Source organism: Melopsittacus undulatus, chromosome 1, assembly GCF_012275295.1.
Source record: "Melopsittacus undulatus isolate bMelUnd1 chromosome 1, bMelUnd1.mat.Z, whole genome shotgun sequence".
Lineage (NCBI taxonomy): Eukaryota > Metazoa > Chordata > Aves > Psittaciformes > Psittaculidae > Melopsittacus > Melopsittacus undulatus.
Window position 1 is genome coordinate 32,685,920 of NC_047527.1, and position 21,175 is coordinate 32,707,094.

The following is a 21,175-nucleotide window of genomic DNA, read 5'->3' on the forward strand; positions in this document are numbered from 1 at the left end:
TATCAGAAAGAAGGAAACCACAGCCTAGCAGATCTGAGGCTTATTCTCAATAAAAGAGCCGTCCAACTCACTGGCTAATGAGAACAGTCTTTACCACTTCCTGGGAAGGTGCAGTTATTTTGGATTCTTAATAGAATGAAATAAAACCATACCGCTACAAAATACTGCAAACAGAAGTGCCTGTTCTGCATCAGAGCTTATTTATATTCTTACCAACTTAATAATTCATCAGCCAAAAAAAATAGTTGGGGTCAAAGCAAACTCTTCCCAATACAGGATCTTTGGTTGATGATGTAATAGCTCCTTTGACTTGTTGTTGCCGCTAACAGCAAAATAAATGCACAGATATGATGTTCAAGAGACAAGCTGCAACAGCAGGATTCTTACTAAGAGTAAGAATGTTCATTCTTCTCTACTCTGGTACTAGGAAACACAGATGATCCCTAGCAGATTTAAAAACAAATGTCAGAAAAGGAATGGAAGCAAAGCATTATTAAAGGCTTTTTGGGTCCTGCCCATGTTTTCAAGCTTGGCTGCAGCAAGAAGCATTATTTTCAAAGTTTCATAACACAAAATACTGCAAAATGTGCCTCCTTTGTGCTCTGCTGACATGACACCACCCTAGCCACCAGTACTCTCACAGCCTGTTATGGGAAACCAGTGCCTCAGCCACACAGGCATTTGAAAATTATTGCACTCAGGTTATCACAGAGCACATTTTACTGTAGAGCTTCACAATCACTTGATGGTCTTTCTTGGGGAAAAATAAAATAATAACATAAACCAGCTGGCCTATTTCTGGGGCAGCACGTTCCTTGCTCTACCTTTCACCTGAACATCCTGTGCCCCATCTAGAAGTTCCTTAATTAACCCTTACTTTATCTTACAACTATCAAATGTAAATTAATAGTCATCTGGGGTCATCTTTCCAAGGTTATGCTACATGGCATCCACCTGCTCCTGCCTGTCAGAATTAAATCTGGAGAGTGCTGAGTTGCTCCATAACCTACGTCATTTGAAGATACAGCTTTTCACCTATACAGCAAAGTGCAATCCTAATTTGGGCTTCACGATGTGAGCAATAAAATCCCAGGAAGGAAAAACCCTCTTTCCAAAACACTTTTTTCCCTTTAGGGTGAGAAAAAAAAGGATGAATAACCATTTTGAGATGCTATAGTCTTGCTTAACTCTCTCTTTTTCACGCATGGTGGGTTTATTTTAAAACAACTTTTGTTAATAAGGAACAGAATTCCCTTATCTGACCTTAGACATATGTAGCTTCCCAGATGGGAAGGAAGGGCACTTTAGGCTAAATAAGCAAGTGATGTATAAGGTATAAACCGAGGAGAATTCTTCTGTCCTCAGGCAGCACAGCTGCGAGTGGCAGCTTATAGCGAGGGACCGGCACACAGCATCACAACGCTGTGAAAAATGTTATTCCCCCCAAGTCACTACAAATGGCAAAGAGAGCCATTCAAATGTAAAGCATTTTCAACTGTGTTAGCATTAGGCTCTTGATTCCCTCAGAACAGATATACCTTCTGTTTGCTTGGAAAAACTCTGAGGGCTAAATTTGATGTTAGAAAATAGTGATATTGGAGGCAGCTGCATGTTGTTATTAGTGACTTCTTAGCTAGGAACTGTGAAGCAGATTGAATGCTATTACACAGTGGTAGATGGAGTAAACTGTATTTATACAGTCGCCCCTCCAGTAATCACGTTTAACAACTGAGGCAAATAAATACTTTAGACCTTATAATTTTAGTAAATATTATATTTCCCCTGACACTTTTTTACCCTTCAGTCCTGGAAAAAATTACATTCAAAATGTAATCTCCTCTTTCACTCTATTCAAGTTTCCAAACTTTTTTTACAATAAAATAAGAGCAAGCATTAAAAGAAACCTTGTAATTTTTAAGAGCTTATAATTGAATTTATTTTGCTTTTCACTTCTAGATCAACTTCTCTGTAAAAAAAAAAATAAGCACACAGTACCTTGTAAACACTGTCTTGCAGTATTTCCATAAGACATCATTCCCTAATTATGAGATTTAGAAGCTGAAACACTAACACAAAGTTCTTAAAAGACTTCAAGAATCATTCAGTAAATTTGTGCCAGTGGACTACGTAAATGAATATTCCTCAAAGCCTTTGGTCTAGTGAGCAATAATGCCATTTATCATGTACAAGTTCATTTTAATATCTAAATTAATCAGAATAATAATTATTGTTCCTGAACTGTTAAATTATCTATTTACCTGTTAGTTCATGTAAGTTCATAATAATAACTAAAATTAAAATTACTTCTGTTGCTTCTCCCAGGTGGCATTCTTCATGAAGGTAAGGTTGCTTAAACTTATTTCTAACAGAGTAAAAATGTAAGCAAAATATGTTAGGAGACTACTTGTAAGAAGAACCCCAATTCATAACTCATGACAGCCAAACCTCAAAACACTCCAAGACAGAGCAATTTCTGCACCATAATAACTATCCTTTTCCTTCCAATATACAACCATATAGCATTCATGTGACAGCTCAGTCACATCAATAAACCTACATCTGACCCCAGGAAAACTGAGCAATATCAAAACAGGTATTTGTATCCACTGTTCCTTTATAGCTTCTGGCTGGAGCTGAAGGCCATGTCTTTAGTAAGTAGATTAGTATACTTGTTGGCCAGAAATGGGGAATTCAGTGAATTCATTGAGCCAAAAGACATGTAAGTGTATGACCTTCCTACCCTTCCATCATTTTCTCAAGCCCACTTATTTGGCTGAATTCAACTACTGATATATCATTTCTATAACTATCTACGAGTAAGTACTTTGTAAAACAAACAAAATCTATAAAGGTGAGTATACACACACACTCACACTCGTGTGTATACACAGAAATAAAGGATAATACACCTTTGTGCTTTGGGTTACACCAGTGCCATGTGTAACAGGATCTAGAAAAGATAAACTTCCTTACTGAGGGTACAACAAGAGTTATTTTAAGAAACGCAGGATGTCTGGAGGGGTCTGGCCTTGGACATGACAAAGAGATCTTTTCTGCTTGTTTTCATAGTGAAGAGGACAAAATTTAGCTAGATTTAAAACCTGCATCCTGTTGAAACCTCGAAGATGGCTAATAACCCATATCTTAGTTTCCAGTGAGATGGTACAGATAACACTAATGTGAGGCTAGGTGTGCTGTACATCTCTGCTATTGCCCTTTACTGGGCAGAATCACATCCAGTATGCTTCATGTCCTGGGCATTACCCTGCTAACAGTTCACAGAAGTTTCCCACTGGTTTAAGTGGGTATAGTTCCATCAATTCAATGAACATGTGTTCATTTGCATCACTCATTAATGTAATTCTGCACTGTGTCTGAGGTTTTGGCACAGGCATCATTCTTGTCCACATTCTTACCATGATATTCCAGTGGATTATAGTGTCAGGAACAACACCCTTCTTAGACATCTCTAAAATATCCCATCCAGTTGGTATTTCAGTGGCAAGACCAGTCATGAACTGGCAAGGCAGCTATTGCAATAGAATCATAATGAAATCCTGTTTGATATTTCATGTATAAATCTTTATTCTGTGCAGTTTACTTCACGTTTTAATCATTCCAACTCTTTGTCCATCTCTGTCAAACACTACTATTGAGAAGGAAGGGGTAAGAATTTTGGCCCTACTCTGTCTAGAATATCCAAATCCTTGTTTCTCTGTTAGGAACTTCTTTTTGTTCTGTATATGCACTTCTCACAATGACAGGATTGCTCTTTAGTTTCAGTAGCTCTTTGCTCCCTGGCCTTTGTACCCTTGAGGCATTCCTAGAAAGCAATTCATTTTGCTTGGCAAAGTAACATATTTTTAGTATGTTCTAAAACATCATTGATGTCATGGTAATACTGTTTTCTGCAAGTATTAGGATGTGAGTTCATATTTCTTGCTTATGCATGACCACGACAAAACCCAGTCTGCAGGAGAGGTCTCACCAGCACATTGCAGAGGGGTGTATATAGTGGAATTTATCCCTGTGGAGATAATCCCTATGGAAGTCTCTGCTGGAAGTGAAACATATGATGTATTTCATTACACTAAGTGACTTTTTTCTCCATTACTGCTACAGATGCCTGTGACTTTTTTTTTCTCTGCAACCTTTGGCACATGAACTCCTGTCATATTGCAAGAAACTGATGTTATTCTTCCCTAAACACACAAGCTTGCATATTCTAGTGTCAAATCTAATCCCATTTCTATTATTTAGTTATCACAGTCATCCCTTTTTTCTTGTAGGAATCCTCTCCGTCCTAAAACCATGTTGTCAGCAAATTCCATTAGGAAACAAGTACTCTCTGTGACAAGGTGATCAACAAACATGTAAACCAGGACTGGAGCCAAAGCTACAATAATGACCTCTTCCCAATCTGACAGGGACCCTTCCAACACAATCCACAGTTGTCTCCTGTAGGTGGTCCTTCAGCTCTTTCCTCCAACTGAAATGACTTCTCCTGTGGTTCTATATCGAAGGCATCAGTGCAGGCAAAGGTTATCAAAGGCAGATATCTAGCTAAGTTTGCCCATGTCTCACACTGAATTTCACCCCCTTAGAATTTAATTTTATCTTGTTTAAATACTTCCTTCAAAATGTCTTTTAAATCCTTGCATACCCTGAAGTCAGAGTAACATACTCATAGTAATCTAGGTGAGAGTAAAGCTGGGGTTTAGGAAAGAAAAAGAGTAGAGCTCCATTAGGAGAGGGGCTGCAACCGCACTTTGAAGAGTCCCAGTCTCCCCTAAGAGTAAAAGCTTTAGCTGTTCTTTAGTGACAAAGCTGGTGAAGGGGCCTAGAGCACATCTTCTGAGGAACAGGTGAGGGAACTGGGGTTAGTTAGTCTGGAGCAGGCTCGGGGGGGAACCTTATTGCTCTCTACAACTACATGAAAGGAGATTGTAGTGAGGTGGGTGCCAGTTTCTTCTTCCAAGTAAAAAGCAATAGGACAAGCGGTAACGGCCTCAAGCTGCACCCGGGGAGGTTTAGATTGGACATTAGGAAAAATTTCTTCACTGAAAGGGTTATCAAATGCATTGAAACAAACTGCCTAGCGAAGTGATGGAATCACTGTCCCTGGAAGTGTTCAAAAACCATGCTGATGAAGCCCTTAGTAGCATGGTTTAATGACGGGGGAATGGTTGGACTTGATGATCTTAAAAGATCTTAAAGGTCTTTTCTAACCCAATTGATTTGATGATTCATCTGGTAATCCTTATCAGCAAGAGAGCTTTCTTCAATGCGCCTTTGGTTACTATTTAGTAATGCCTTTTGCAGCCTGGTTTTATACCTATTTTTTATAATGGTTTCATATCTTTTTTTGTTTCCTAACTTAAAACCCACTTGTCTTTGAATGGATTCATCACTGAAATTACCTCATTGCTATATTCTCTGTGAAAGGTTTTCACAAGTGCTATCATAAATTGATTGAGGATAAAAGGGTTTGGTGTTTTTATTTTAGAAAAGGCACATGAGAACACAGTTCTCACCATGTGTTGTATGAGTAATTATTATTGTTAGACACGTCACTGCAACTTGCAATAGCCTCAGACCTGGCCCAGGACCCAGCTGTGCAGGGTGCTACATAAATGCAAAATGGTGAACCTTGAAATAAGGTTTTAAAAATAAGAAACATAAAATATGTCCAGAAAGAGGGAGAATGCAAAATGCTATAAACTGCCTGCATTAACAACATCTTAGATTTATGATAATGGAACCTCTTGAAAAGCTAAGCTAGTTTTCATCATTTGTGTCACTTGTTTCCTTTTTATACTTTGCTCAGCTTGAATGGTGACAGGTTCATTTGTATTTCAGTCAGTTCTGTTGTCAGGCAGCAAAACTACATGGCGGCTCTTGTGTTGTAAATACTCAGAAGGAACATTTTGGAATAAGCTATTTAAACAGAATTTGAGATAAAATCTTGAGAATTTTACAGCTAAATATCTAAACTTTGGCTCAACACTGACATGATGCAACTTCCCTTGGCTATTTAACAGATCTATAGTGCATGGACACCATTCTGCCTTTGCACGAAATATAAGTATGCAACTAAATTAACTCCTATTTTTCATTCATATTCTACCCTACATACAACTGCAGATTGCAAAAGTGAAAGTTGTGAAAGGTTATTTGTCTGCAGAACAGCTAGATTTGATTTTCTTCTCAAAACTGAATGACTTAATGCACAGAGAGTAGCACAAGCTGTTAACCCTCATAATTTTTGCTGTGCTGATGCTCCCTACTGAACACAACAGCCAGAAAATAATCCCATTGTTCTTTGAAGTTCAGTGTAAGCACAAGTTGACTTCAGTAATGAATCTGATTTTTCTGCCACTCCAAGCATTAACATACCCAAAACCATCTTTGAAGAGAGAAAGCATTCCTATACATCTTATTTGTGACCCAAAATATAACATAGAATCATAGGATAGTTACGGTTGGAAAGGACCTTAAGATCATCTAGTTCCAACCCCCTGCCATGGGCAGGGACACCTCACACTAAACCATATCACCCAAGGCTTCATCCAACCAGGCCTTGAACACTGCCGGGGATGAAGCATTCACAACCTCCCTGGGCAACCCATTCCAGTACCTCACCACCTTAACAGTAAAGAATTTCTTCCTTATATCCAATCTAAATTTCCCCTGTTTAAGTTTGAACCCATTACCCCTTGTCCTATCACTACAGTCCCTAATGAATAGTCCCTCACCAGCATCCCTGTAGGCCCCCTTCAGATACTGGAAGGCTGCTATGAGGTCTCCATGCAGCCTTCTCTTCTCCAGGCTGAACAGCCCCAACTTTCTCAGCCTGTCTTCATATGGGAGGTGCTCCAGTCCCCTGATTGTCCTCGTGGCCCTCCTCTGGACTTGTTCTAACAGTTCCAGGTCCTTTTTATGTTGAGGGCACCAGAACTGCACTCAATACTCCAAGTGAGGTCTCACAAGAGCAGAGTAGAAGGGCAGGATCACCTCCTTCGACCTGCTGGTCACGCTTCTTTTGATGCAGCCCAGGATGCAGTTGGCTTTCTGGGCTGTGAGTGCACACTGAAGCTGGCTCATGTTCATTTTCTCATTGACCAGCACCCCCAAGTCCTTCTCCGCAGGGCTGCTCTGAATCTCTTCTCTGCCCAACCTGTAGCTGTGCCTGGGATTGCTCCCACCCAGCTGTAGGACCCTGCACTTGTCATTGTTAAACTTCATGAGGTTGGTATCAGCTCACCTCACAAGTGTGTCAAGGTCCCTCTGGATGGCATTCCTTGCCTCCAGCGTATCAACCGAACCACACAGCTTGGAGATGAAAGATCTCTGTACACTTGAACTAATGACTTAATGAAATAGCTCAGGATTCAGAAATTTATCTGTAAGAATCCAGAATCTCTGTTCTTAAAAAGAAAAAATGAACTAGATATTTTCAATCAATGGCAGAATAACTCAGAAAATACCTAAGAAGCCTTACTGTAACAAGCAATAGTGCTTACTCTGGAATTTGGAAATAAAACAATGTTGGTGCAGAAAATATTTACCCCAGGATGCAAATATATATCAGGACAGAGAGGAAAGGAAAAGGCTGACACATAACTCTGTTCCTTGTCCACTGCAAGAGCAAAGGTGGTAGATTGTTTTGGTGAGATTGGGAAAAGGGGGAAATATTCTGGTCTCCAAAAAACCCCTCTCAAACTATTTCTTCTAGTACAATAGCAGAATCAAAAGAGAACTTTTGCCTCGGTTAAATATCTCATGTTATTTCTCTTGAATACAGTTAGATAAAGTAAAGATAAGGAAGTAGTCAGAGCTCCTTTAAATTTTGCTCATGAAAAGACTACCACTGCAGGGGAGCTGCTTTGGGATATCTCAGTAAATAACGTTACCAAAAGTCTGACTACCAGGGAAAGACACTCAAAATAATTGCCTCTAGGTGACCTCTTTGTACATCCCCTGCACTGAGATTATGGAAATGATAATACAAGAGCCTGCTACACTGGCACTGTGTTCTCTGGTAATTAATCATGGTATTAATTATGTAAGACAGAAATATACGATTCAGATTTGAAATCTAAGCTTCTCACAGTTTTGAGAAGTTCAAATTAATGAATCCAAACTTCTCCGTCTCTGTAGAATCACAGAAATAATTACTGCATAATGTCACTGAGGAAGTTAAAGATTGCATGAGTATCAGATCCAAATATAAGCAGCTTAAATTTAATGTAAATCTTCTCTTTGCCACGCCATATAATCAGACTGTACAAATTTTCCCTGAATCTGTCCTTACGTTCAGCCAAGTTTCAGTACAAGTTCTTCCCAAAGCTCTGGCTTCAGAGAGAAGTTATCTGGAACAGCATGCTTCATATGGCTCAAGAATTAAGTTTCTGCTGGAAGTTCTTGTGATTATCCCATCCAGTCTCCACATTGTAAGGTAGTCCACAATATGAGCTTGAATTTTTTTCTGACAATTCAAGAATGCCTGCCTAAGTGAATGTTTCTACTTTCAAATATAAATAAAGTACCTGAATATTACAATTATATTAAAGATGAGGGACCACAAAAGGGAATCCAACCTGGACAACAGAAATGCTTTAAAAAATTCCAACAAATCTTCAAAGATTACTTGTATTATCCCTTTAAACTTCATTTAATTTTTAGTTAAAAGCCTGACAATAAAATTCTTGCAATAATAAAACTGACTTTTTCCTTGCAACAATACCAGGAAGTTTTTGCCAAGATTGGCAGTGGCCTACCCTAGAAAGAGTTTTTTCACCATCAACCCTAGAACAAACATTTGATCCATGGCAGGGGGGTTGGAACTAGATTATCTTGAGGTCCTTTCCAACCCTAACTATTCTATGATTCCTGTGAAAAGTTGGAAAAATATAATCAGAATGGCTTTGCTAAGCATAGGTGAAGAATGCCACACATCAGGTGTTTATGGTTTTAATCTGCAGTGTGAAACTAGAAAGAGAAAGAAAAATAGGAGTTATGACACAGTATTGTCAGCTCTCGTCTCTGCAATTCCTTTCCTCAGAGCTGTAGGCTGTGTCTACATGCAGAAGTCACATCAGCTTTACTGAAACTGATATGCTTAAGCAAACAACTTGCATTTGTGTGAGCATGTTTCAAATTAATTGCAGGTACATAGTGAAGTGATATTAGCCTTAAAACCCTCAAAATGCTCTTCATGTTTTAATTGGCACCAGATTATAGCATTATTTAAACAACAAAAATATTGCAAGTCCTCGATCTTGTTTTCTCTGGGACACAGGACAGTTAAGCTATGCTCTGCTTAGACACTGTTCTAGTCAGGTAGTGCAAATCCAAAGGCAGAAAGCACATTTAGGAGGCCTCAGAGAAGTAGGATGAATTTAGCCAGCAGACCTGGTACAGCAAGTGTTTATTTATAGCTCAGTAGTATTGCACATGCATTCCCTGAAATACAAATCCAGCTTACATGAAGCAGGCATGTTTCCAAAGCTGTTTGGAAGGAAGGCAGGGCAAAAAATACAGACATGCTACAGTTGGAGTTTAGCAGCTGTTCAGCTATTTTTCCTTTTACATATTTCCTAGCTTCATATTTAGTTTTTCTCAATAAATAGCTTTCTTGAGTTTGGAGAAGGACAGGGCCTGGGGAGACAAGGGTTTTCCTGGTGACTAGAAATTGGTGCAGAAGAATACAACTATATTTCTTAGCTGGTGAAAATTACTGTATTGTGGGAACTGGCACAGAGTTATGAGGGTAGAAGCTGCTTACCTTGATTAAGCATACAGTGAGGTAGATAAAACTTAGACTGGGGTTCAAGCAGGCTGGCTCTGGGGATACTGGCAGCAGCTGCTGTCCCCGGACTGGGATCAGCCTGTGTATTATTGGTGGCAGGAGGCTGCAGACCCTGCTGCATCCCTAGGTGTTTTGATGTTTACCTCTGTGTTTTGCATACTTTTTGTCCATATGTTCAGACATTTCTATACTTAATGGCATTGACTGTGCTGGAGACTGGACCATGAGAAACAGTGTAAATACCCTGCAAAAGTTCAGGCAGACTGTTGGTGGGTGCCATCTGAGGAGAGAACGAGGAGGATGCAAGTTCCCAATGATTAGCTGTATCAGTTGGCCACATGGAGAGCTGGCTGCTGGTCCCACAGGCAGAAGTTTGTGTCCTAATTTGCCACCTGCCTTTTGTACTTTATCTGGACTACTCTCTCAGGGTGGCTGATGCTGTTATCCTGCATCCCCAGCTCTCCCACCCCATCCTACAAACAAAGCTTTTAAGCAGAAAACTGTAAGTCAACCCTGAGGATTTATACAGACCAACAGGTGCCTAAAGCCAGCACAGCACTGACTGCAATCAATGGTGACAAAGGTAGCATGCATTTCCCTGCCACTGGGTCCTACCACCCACAGGCAAGGGGTGACAAGTAACTCACCTAAAATCCATACATCTCTTCCCTCACGTTTTAAGAAGCAGACAGTGGTCTCACAAGACACTACCTAAGTAATTTGCCAGTTAATTCTTAGGCACCCTTCAGATGCAAAATAATGAATGCAAAAGATCAATGGGTGAATTATTGATCCTGTCAGGAATCTTTATTCCTAAGTATAGCACTGATTGCTAACTGAAGTTGCTGTCGAATACCTACCATACACAGTAAGGTTACTAGCACGTTTGAAAAAAAATACCCCAACAACTCTAAATCTTGCACTGTTATGGTATTTCACCTCATCTATTCCAAAGGAATGAACAACACTTGGGTTGTTTGGGGTGAGGCAGTGTTTTAAATACAAACTCAGTTGTCCCTGTCATCTAAAGTTGGGCACATTTCTAGCAACAAGAATAATCGCCAGCACTTGTGCACACCTCAAGCTAAGCAGGAGCTCACTGCAAGGCTTAGTTTGTGTTGGACAGAGTACACATCCCCACCTTGGAAAATAAAAAAGGTCTAAAATTATTTCAGAGTCTCTCCTTTACTTTTCCAGTGTCATTTCTACTGCATTCGTGAAGGCTTTCAGAGAAATAATTGAGCAACCTGGTTTTGCTGAGCAAACTATTCCACCTAGAGCTGAATCTGCCTGGAGCACATAATAATTTTCCATTGAAGCAACTGGATTTTAAAGGTGACTGGTTCATATAAGCCAAAGTTAATACTCCACTGCTCATCTCTCTTGTACTAACAAGCATGAGGTTCTTTTAACTTTGTCAGTACCTTTCCTGAGGCCTCCTCTCTTTCAAAGAGACATTTGCCTTTTCCACACTCACTGGAGTAGCTGGTAGTGGATACTTCATGTGTGGGAGAGAAAAGTTAAACCTCCAAATCTAACTAGAGTACTCCCAAGACATGAACTGAGGTTACTCCTAGAGGACAACTGAGGTTATTCCTAGAAGTCAATCGAGCCCATTCTGTGTCTCAAAGTATCACAAAGCAAAAGGCTGTACTGGGAAAATCTGTTTGGAACTAATATGCTCCTACCAGCCCTTTTTACTGCTGTGAACTGACATGTTCTAACAGCAACTATTCATCCCAAAATCTCAACCACCTGCACTCTCATCACAATTTATCAACGCCCAGCAAGCTGAGACTTCACAGCAAAGCTCACCTTGTGGTACATAGAACAGGATAGCTGTAGTCTAGGAGGCTGCTGTACTGCTGGGTACTGCCAAGGGGTAGTCTGTAGACTGTGCTGTCTGCAGCCTGCAGGTAGTAAGAGAGAAAAGTTTGAGAAAAGATTATGGTGCTTTAATGTAAATGATGGATTTGAGTGGGAAACTGAGAATCTGTCTCAGACAATGAAAAGAGAAAAGCTGAGAAGACAGGATTTGGGTGCCTTGTGGCCAATCCAGGCAACATTTTTAAATGATGCATACTTTCATGTGGGGTCTATTTCCCCAAACTTTAAAACGGACATCTAAAAATGTCTCAATAGTTCAGGGAAAGAAGCAGACATAAATCACCTTATATTACATTGACATTGAAAACACTTTAGAAGTAGCATCCTACATAGCTACTTTTTTGTTTCCATTGATTATTATAGGATGGGTTGACAGGTCGCTTAGATGGAGGCACCACAGATGTCTGCACTTTGACAAGAAGAATCTCATTCTGCTTGAGTCTGAATCACACACCATCTACCCATGAATGAGTCTTTGAAATACAGCACAAACCAGAAAGCTCTATTTCAGAGATACTTCATGGATGAGTATGATTTTTTGCTGCCTGCACTATCCACTGAATTGGTCAGCAGTCTGAAAGAGGACAAAAAAGTACTTCTTCTAAAGAATCAGACCCTTGATATGAAAAGAACATTCTGGCAGGACACAGAGTGCCTGATATTCATGAACCATTTTTTTTCCTTTTTATTTAAATAGAGATTTCCTTGTAACTTGCTCAGATGGCATGCTTAGTGCCTCAGGCAAGCCTGCGCAGCTGCCTCTACAGCTTGCAAAGGACTTGGCCACATTACAAGTGTCATATTTTCTCACAGATAAATTGTTCTTGAATAACATTGCCTAAGTAACAGGGTTTCCATTAGTATCAGCTTTGCATACCTCCTTCCCCTTTCTCACCCCCACTTTTATCATACAGGTACATTAACTGTGACCTCTGCACAGAAACTCTATTTACACTTTAGTTCCCCTGAGTCCCTCTTGCAACCTCCAAGAGAATGGACGGCATACAGGATCATGTTCCATGTTCCACCCTTGCGTCTTTTTTTAGCAGCAGCTTTAAAAATCCAGGGCCACAGTGCAATGGACAAAGTTTAGTGAGTGCCCACAGCAGTTGTTATACAGTAGGTTAGAGACTGAAAGGAACTATCCTGACCCAGCATTACCATTTCCAGGATTCATTCCTGCAAGTCCCAGGACTTGTGAGGACTCACTGGAAGCAATGGGCTCAGAGAAGAGGTCATGCATGTGTGAGTGAAAGAGGTGTGGGTTTGCAAATTCCCAGAAAGGAATTGACTTCAACATAACAACTGGACATCTATTTTTTGTTTATCTGAATAATCTCTTATTTCACATTACATGTTTAATCCACATCCTCTCCTTCTGCAGTGCTGAGAAGGGACAGTGTGACACTAATGTATAGACATTTTTATCCTGAAGGAATTCTAGCTTCCTAATTAAAATTTCTTCTTCTGCCTAAATGATTCCCCTGATGACACAAATTACACATGGCATGAATGGCATCACATCAGGTTGTGTAATCTCCTGAAGACCATGGGAACAGCACAAAGCTAACATGCAGGGTCATTATTACACTTACGCACAGTACACCCAATTCCCTGTTCCTAAACCTGGCTAAATAAAAGATTTCAAACTTGCGTTATGAAAGACTTAAAATCCACCACATCCTTGTCTGCAGGTAGGCAGCCCCTCCCTGTTGCTCTCTGTAAGTGTTCCTCACCCAACGTGACCTGAGCTACCCTGCTCAGAGCTGTGCCATCAAAGTTGCATCTACATTAACCTGGTGACATGGCAATCCTCCTCTTCACCTCTCAAAGCCACACTGAAGACCCTGAAGAACGCAGATGCTTCGTCTGATCTCTTTTTTAAGATTAAATTTTGAATACACGGAAGCTTCCTGCTGCTGGATGTAGTGGAAGGGTTTGTTGTCCCACCCACACTTTCAATAAAAATGGCCTTTACCAGGAGAACCAGTAGGGTTGGTTCAGAGCAACATGAGCACAGACTGATATTTACAATATTTGCAGCACTGTGTCACCCAGCTGAAGACAGCAAGATGACACAGTGGATAAAATGCCAACAGCTTCCACGGATTTTTCTATGGTACTGCTCCCAACATTGTCATCACTGATGGGGGCTAAAGTGAGGACAACAACCAGGGGAAATTTTAGCCAATGTTCAGTAATATGGCTGCAGCCCAAGTTGCCATCCAGAATGTAATTCCACTCCTCTGAAGACTCAGCAGGGCTCATTGCAGCAGATAAACAAGATGCTCTGTTACCCTGAGGCGTGACAAACACCTCTGGGGAGCTGCCTGAATGAAGAAGAAGGGATTGAGCACAAGATCCAACCCCACAATCCTAAAATAAATAAACCCCAAACCTCAGCTTTCTACTAGGTGCTGTCTTTTCACAAGTAGAACACGTCCCATTTCTGACCCCAGGTCACCAGTGCAGGACTTGAAACTGAATGTACTGTGACCGCTGGTGGCTTTCTCTCCTCTTGCCTAGGCAGAAAATGTTGAAGGTGCAAGCAGGGTGATTTGGGTTGGCTCCACTGCAGTGCCATGGATTTTAGACATATCACTTTGGGTATGTCTATATTAAGAGGGTAAAAACACACAAACCCTTTCCACTTTCTCTGGGGCCCCTCTAGGTCTGGAAGGAGAAGCAATAGGGAAGCACAGCAAATACTAGCTGCCCCCCCCCGGAGTCCAGAAGCAGATATCCTTTTGATATAACAGCTCTGCACAGTTCTGCATCAGCACTTTTGTATTTTTCCAACCCCAGGCTGTCATATCCCTGCAGATCCATTCAAACTCGCCTATTTAAAAGAAAACAAAAACAAACAAAAAACAACCATCTAACAAACAAATACTAAAAAAAAAAAAAAACTAATCAAACAAACAAACCCTTTGAGGTGCTTAGGTAGGAAGCAATATAAAAGCCCCAGAGAAATATCTTGTGTGGCGTGATAGCCAGTGAACTCTGCCTGAGAGCCTGTGACATATGCCTTCCATTAACGTTCTTAGAAAAATCAATGAAACCTGTGCTTCTAAGCAACTTAAGTATTCTTTTCCACAAAGTGGAGAGACAGAACACCCATAAGGTATCAGCAGCATCCCAGCACAGAAGAAATGTAATTTGTCAGGCAGTAACATTGTGAAATATTTCACAGCTGAAACTAGACTGACTTGACAGAAACTAAAGCCAGTTAACACCTCTTATTAGAATTTTACTCAAGAATAACACTTGGGCAAAGTGGCCTTAGCCCCAAAAAACATGTTGAACATGTTCTGACCTACCATAAATTTTACCATCTGCCTTCTCACCACAACATGCCCCTTGCCTCTTGGGAAGACAAAAAAACCACCAGTGAAGATTTGAGCCTCTCTCTGACTACCAAAGCTCGAGGCATCTACCAGCATGTACCAAAACACAACACACCTGGACTACTTGCAGTCATACACTCAGTAGTCAATGCTTCCGTTGGACTATTTATCATTCTATATCTTGGGGAGAGAAAACAACATAGAGATTAATGATCAGATTCTGCCACAGATAATCATTGTTATGCCAGTAGTTTGCTCCTAAGTTAAGGCCCTGCTTGATTTGGATTGAATAACAAATAATGTACGGAAAGTTGCATGTTACTAGGAAAAAGCCCATGAGCTGAAGAAGCAGCTAAATTCACAGCAAATCTCCAGTGCTGTGAATTATTCATTCAACTTAATTACTCTGTGTGACAGTCATCAGAAAAGTTTTACTGGCAGTTAAATGTTCTAACAGTTAATAGCTGAAAAATCAACACTGTATACCAAGTCAGGATGTAGTTGATAGGTGTCTGAGGACTCCTGTCCAACTTAATCCTATGCAGACTTTGCTCAGCTAACTGGCCTGCTTTGAGGAGTTATTAAAGTTCTTGTATCTTTAATACTCTTTTATCATCACTACTTACACACTTAGTTAATTCTTCCTTTTTGCCACATTTTTACATAAATGACCACTCACAAAATGACAGTGTTGCAGCTTGCTTTGTTCAGATTGAAAGTGGTGTCTGCTGTTCTGTTGATGCACTCTGCTTCTCCACCAAGACACTACAACATCCTTTTTTTTAGCACAGCAGAAATCAAATGAAAGAGTGTCCAAGGTCACTCCACACTCAGTCCCAAGTGCCTTCTCTCCTTACCAAGACCATCACATCTGCCTGTGTGTCCAGGTGGAGTTCTTCTTGCAGGAGCACTGGGCAGAGCAAAAAACTAAATCTGCTCCTCCTGAGCCCTGGGAAGATGCCTCATTATCAGCCTGTCTTCCTGAGGATAATGAATTGAACTGATGACCATTAAGTAAACTGTCTATGACACTAGTGACGGAACACAACACAAAACCTAAAAGAAATGTCACTTAAAGCTGTGACAAACCACAGCCATAGCTCCAAACACACTGAGGTCACCTCAGCCCACAGGGAAGGACATGCAGAGATGGCTTGCAGCAACACACACCCTATGTCAGAAGTGATCCTCCCCGCACTTTTTGTTACTCCTCAATGGGACCACAAAGAGTACTTCCTATTCCTTTTCTTTTCTTTCTTCCTTTTTTTGCCAAGCAGCTGGGAACTGTTGTATCCATGTATCACTTTTCCCTTGCCAGGCTACTAAATGAAACTTAAAGACCTTCATTAGCCACTTCCCATGGGTCTGCATTGTGGATCCATGCAATAGAAAAGTAAGGGCGTTGACAGATGAAACCTGGCAAGTCTCCCTGAGCCATTCCAGGATTTCTGACCTCAGCAGCTTGCTCTGTCAGTGATAACCACCTCATGTCAGAGTCAGCAAAAGAGATGTGCCTCAGCTTCTGCAGTTGGTGCCAGTGTAGCATTGCAGAGCACAAATGGCTGTCAGGCCTCAAATGGACAGACCTTAAAGATGTTGCCACCGTGTGTTTTGTTGCTATTCCTTTGCTACCTCCCTGCAGAATTGATTTTACTTCATTATCTATTTGTTTGCTGTTAACATTGCCATTTTCTCACTGAACTCCAGACTGCTGCTTCTTATATCTCCTGTTTACTTGTTCACAAAGAAACTGAATATAGTGACCAAGCTTTCAGTATACACTCTATTCTCACTACCAGGCCCCTTGCCAAATAACACTGAATTTCTAGAGGTAAATGCAGGTGAATTCCACACTCACTTACTCACAACAGTGATGTTATTATGAGCAATATACCATATCAGACATGAAAGAAGTGCTGGACTAAACATGCCTTCGAATTAAACCTCCAGTCTTGTGTAACAAGAATACTAATCTCTTTTGCAATTTAAGTACCCTGAGTTTCCTCCCACACCACACTTTAACCCATTGCTGGTATATAGTCCTGATACAAATAAAAGTAGTGACAGTGGAATATGAATGCCTGTACATCACAATATATCAAAGTGAACAACCGTTAATCTCAGAGCGTGGCAGTCGGCCTCACACACAGAAGCTGGGAGGCTTAAACAACAAGATCTAACATTTTGGTAATTGCAAGTTTTCTCAGCCACATCAGGTGAAGGGAAACATTTGTGTCTTGCTTCAAGAAATGCCCAGCAATCAGAACCGCTCACCAACAGTACTTGAGGTGCTGAGATGGAGTCAGTTCTAGCAATGACTCCTACTAATGAGCAAACATTTCCTGTAAGAGAGCTGGGAAGCAGCTTTTCCAGAACAGTTTCAGTCAGCCCACTTTCTTGCCAAACACCAAAGGGCTGTAGAGCTTCTTTTTAGAAGGCAAAGGAAGTTCCGCTGAAATCTCCTGAGCTTTGAATTAGTTTATATAACTCCATAACTAGCTAGTAGTGTAGCCTTTTTCTTTGAAAATCTAGCCACTTTCCTTTTTGTTTATATAACGCAAGCAAACTCAGGTGAGGCAGCCAGGACCTGTGCTGCGATTCATAACTGTAGGGCTGAGAATCTATTTTCATTGACTGGACAACAGACAGAAATGGTGACTCTGCAGCTGACTCCCAGGACAGTATGTAAGATATGCATGGCATGCTGTAAGCTTTGTAGTCTCCTTGGCAGAGGAAAGTTCCCTAGATAAGGACAACAGTAGGGATGGGGAGGATGAACCAACTGAAAAACTTTAAAGCAGCAGAAGTCCTCAGAAAAAGCTGAGGTTTGGATTAGGCTCTTCTCTTTCATGGATAAGAATAATTCTCTTAAGCTAAAACAAGAGCAAGTGTTTAAACATGTGAACTTGAATAATTGTGCTAAAGGAAACACTCACAAGCACAAATGAAAACAACCTTACTTCACCCCTGTCTTTCTGGATCAAGGCATGTCTTGAGGCAGATCTAACACCTACACAAATAGTGACAGACAAAGAAAATAACTCTTATCTGAAAGGCTTAATGACTTGGCAAATATTTTCCTCATCCTCAAAGGCCAGAACAGAACTCTCTCTCTTTAAAAATAAATAGTACTGTTAATTAAGAAATATCTAAATCCCCAGTGATTTACAGGTATCTCCTGCTATGCGCAGTGCATTGATCTCACATCTGAAACTCAATAATCTTTAGTAATCAGAGACACTTCTCAGTTGAAGGAAGGAATATGCCAACTTTCTCTTTCTCTGCAAGTTTTTTACCTCTGCCACACAGGAAAACGTCACAGTCTGTTTGGACATCTCAATTTACAGGATAACATATTCAGCAAATTAAACTTTACTTCAGGAACTGATTAAGTTAAAGGAAAAATCTAATGTGAGCTCAATGCCATCTGTGTAGACTAGTGTAACACATTAATTCTCTAATTTATCACTTCATTAACTCACAAATTCTCCAGGTCACAAACTCTAGCTCACACACCTGCAATCAAAGCAGCTACCAGTCAACGATGAGCACGTTTGCCCTTCCTGCTCCCTTGCAGTGTGGGAATGAATCCCTGTGCCACACTGGGGACCACAGGAGCTGCTGATGGAGCCCCCCGAGGCTTTTTGGGTAAGCTGGCGTACGTCTTCCTTCCAGCTTGAGAGCTTGGTCTATACATTTCCATAGTTTGGTGGATTCTGAAGAAACCAACAGATGGTTCCTCTGCAGGAGACAGGATCTGCAAGGGACAGCAGGCTGCAGGTGACAGCAGTGTCAGAGTCACCCTTACCTTTTCTTCCCATGGTGTCCTGCCCATGCATTGCTCTTGCTGTGCACCACTGGCTCCAGCACACATCAGGCTGTGGCATGAGCTGCATGTTGGGCCAAAACCAGAGCTGATGAACAGTCACACTTGACACTTGGCATAGACCAAACACATAGCAAAACCTTTTAGGTGGGTGGAGGTACTGTTAGTCCCCTTGCCTTGCCTGGGGTGAGGCCAGGGGGGAAGATTTGGGCACTCACTTAAACCCAAATCAGGTAACAACTGGTGATGCATGCTTTCAACACAGCGAGATACATGAGAAACATAGATATAAAAATATATTAATAGCAAAACTAATAAAAAGCAGCACAATAATACAATGATCATACTATGTAACATAAGACAAGATATGCCATTTGCAGATGGTGCATATCTCATAAAAACATAATACCAATGTTTGCAGTTTGTTCTATTTTTGTTGCAATTCTGACGATCCTGTCAGTATCATGTTTGATAGCAACGGTCATCTGTTTTTGACAAATAATAACCTTTATATATTTCGTGATTGAAGTTTCCAGTTCTTCAGTTTGAGAATATGCTGTGTCCCATATTGGTCCTAAAGGACCAACTAAGTCCAAGTTGTAGGCCAGTATTTCATAAAGCTGCAACAAAGTTAGCTTTATGGGTCTCTATTAAGTTGTTCACAGGTCTCTACTGACATTCATAGAATCACAGAATCATAGAATAGTTCGGGTTGGAAAGGACCTTAAGATCAAGTTCCAACTCCCCTGCCATGAGCAAGGACACCTCACATTAAACCATGTCACCCAAGGCTCTGTTCAGCCTGGCCTTGAACACCACCAGGGATGGAGCATTCACAGCTTCCCTGGGCAACCCATTCCAGTACCTCACCACCCTTACTTGTTCCAACAGTTCCATGTCATTTTTATGTTGAGGCCACCAGAGCTGCACTCAATACTCCAAGTGACGTCTCACGAGAGCGGAGTAGAGGGGCAGGATCACTTCCTTCGACCTGCTGGTCACGCTCCTTTTGATGCAGCCCAGGATACGGTTGGCTTTCTGGGCTGCAAGCACACACTGAAGCCGGCTCATGTTCATTTTCTCATTGACCAACACCCCCAAGTCCTTCTTCACAGGGTTTCTCTGAATCTCTTCTCTGTCCAACCTGTAGCTGTGCCTGGGATTGCTCCCACCCAGCTGTAGGACCTTGCACTCAGCATGGTTAAACTTCATGAGGTTGGCATCAGCCCACCTCACAAGTGTGTCAAGGTCCCTCTGGATGGCATTCCTTCCCTCTAGCATATCAAACGAACCACACAGCTTGGTGTCATCAGCAAACTTGCTGCTGAGGGCGCACTCTATCCCACTGTCAATGTCACCAACAAAGATGTTGAACAAGACCAGTCCCAACACCAATCCCTGAGGGACACCACTCATTACTGATCTCCAGCTGGACATTGAGCCAATGATCACAACTCTTTGAGTGTGGCCATCCAGCCATCTCCTGACCCTCCTGCTGCACTTCCTTCTAGTGGGATGCAACAGTCCTGAGCTTGTAGCAGGTGATCCTTGAATATCAACCAACAGTCTTGGGCCCCCCCTCCCTCTAGGGCTATATTCCATGGAACCTTGCTAAGCAGGTTCCTGAAGAGGCCCAAGTCTGCTCTCTTGAAGTCCAGGGCAGTGAGCTTCCTGCACACTCTTCTCACTGTCCTGAGGATCTCAAATGAGACCATCTCATGATCGTTACAACCAAGGCTGCCCTGAAGCATCACATTTCCAACGAGCCCTTCCCTGTTGGGGAGCACAAGGTCAAACAGGGCACCTCTCCTTGTTGGCTCCTCTATTGCTTGCAGAAGGAAGTTGTCTTCCACACAATCGAGGAACCTCCTTGATTGCTTGTGCTGTGCTGTACCGTCCCTCTAACAGATACCAGGGTGGTTGGAGTCCCTCATGTGAACAAGGGCCTGTGAATGTGAGGCTGTTCTTATCTGTCTATAAAACATTGTCTATGACATTACATTGCACTCTCAGAGAGGAAGGATGGTTCTATTGTATTTGTTCCATAACACAGCTGAGAGCAGACACTGTGTACTCTCTAGATACTTTCTGTAGTACATGGGTTGAATGATGGCTTTTGCTCATTCAGCAGCTCCTACGAATGGAGAAAGAAGACTTAGGTCTTGGATCATATCCAAGTCTCGGCAATGATTAATTTCACTTCCACAGTATCAGCAGTTTCCCATATTCTTTTCCTCCAAAAGTGTTTCAGAGTAACACAGTGTCTTCCAAGTGGTATTAAATTCTCACCTGATCTCCAAGGCA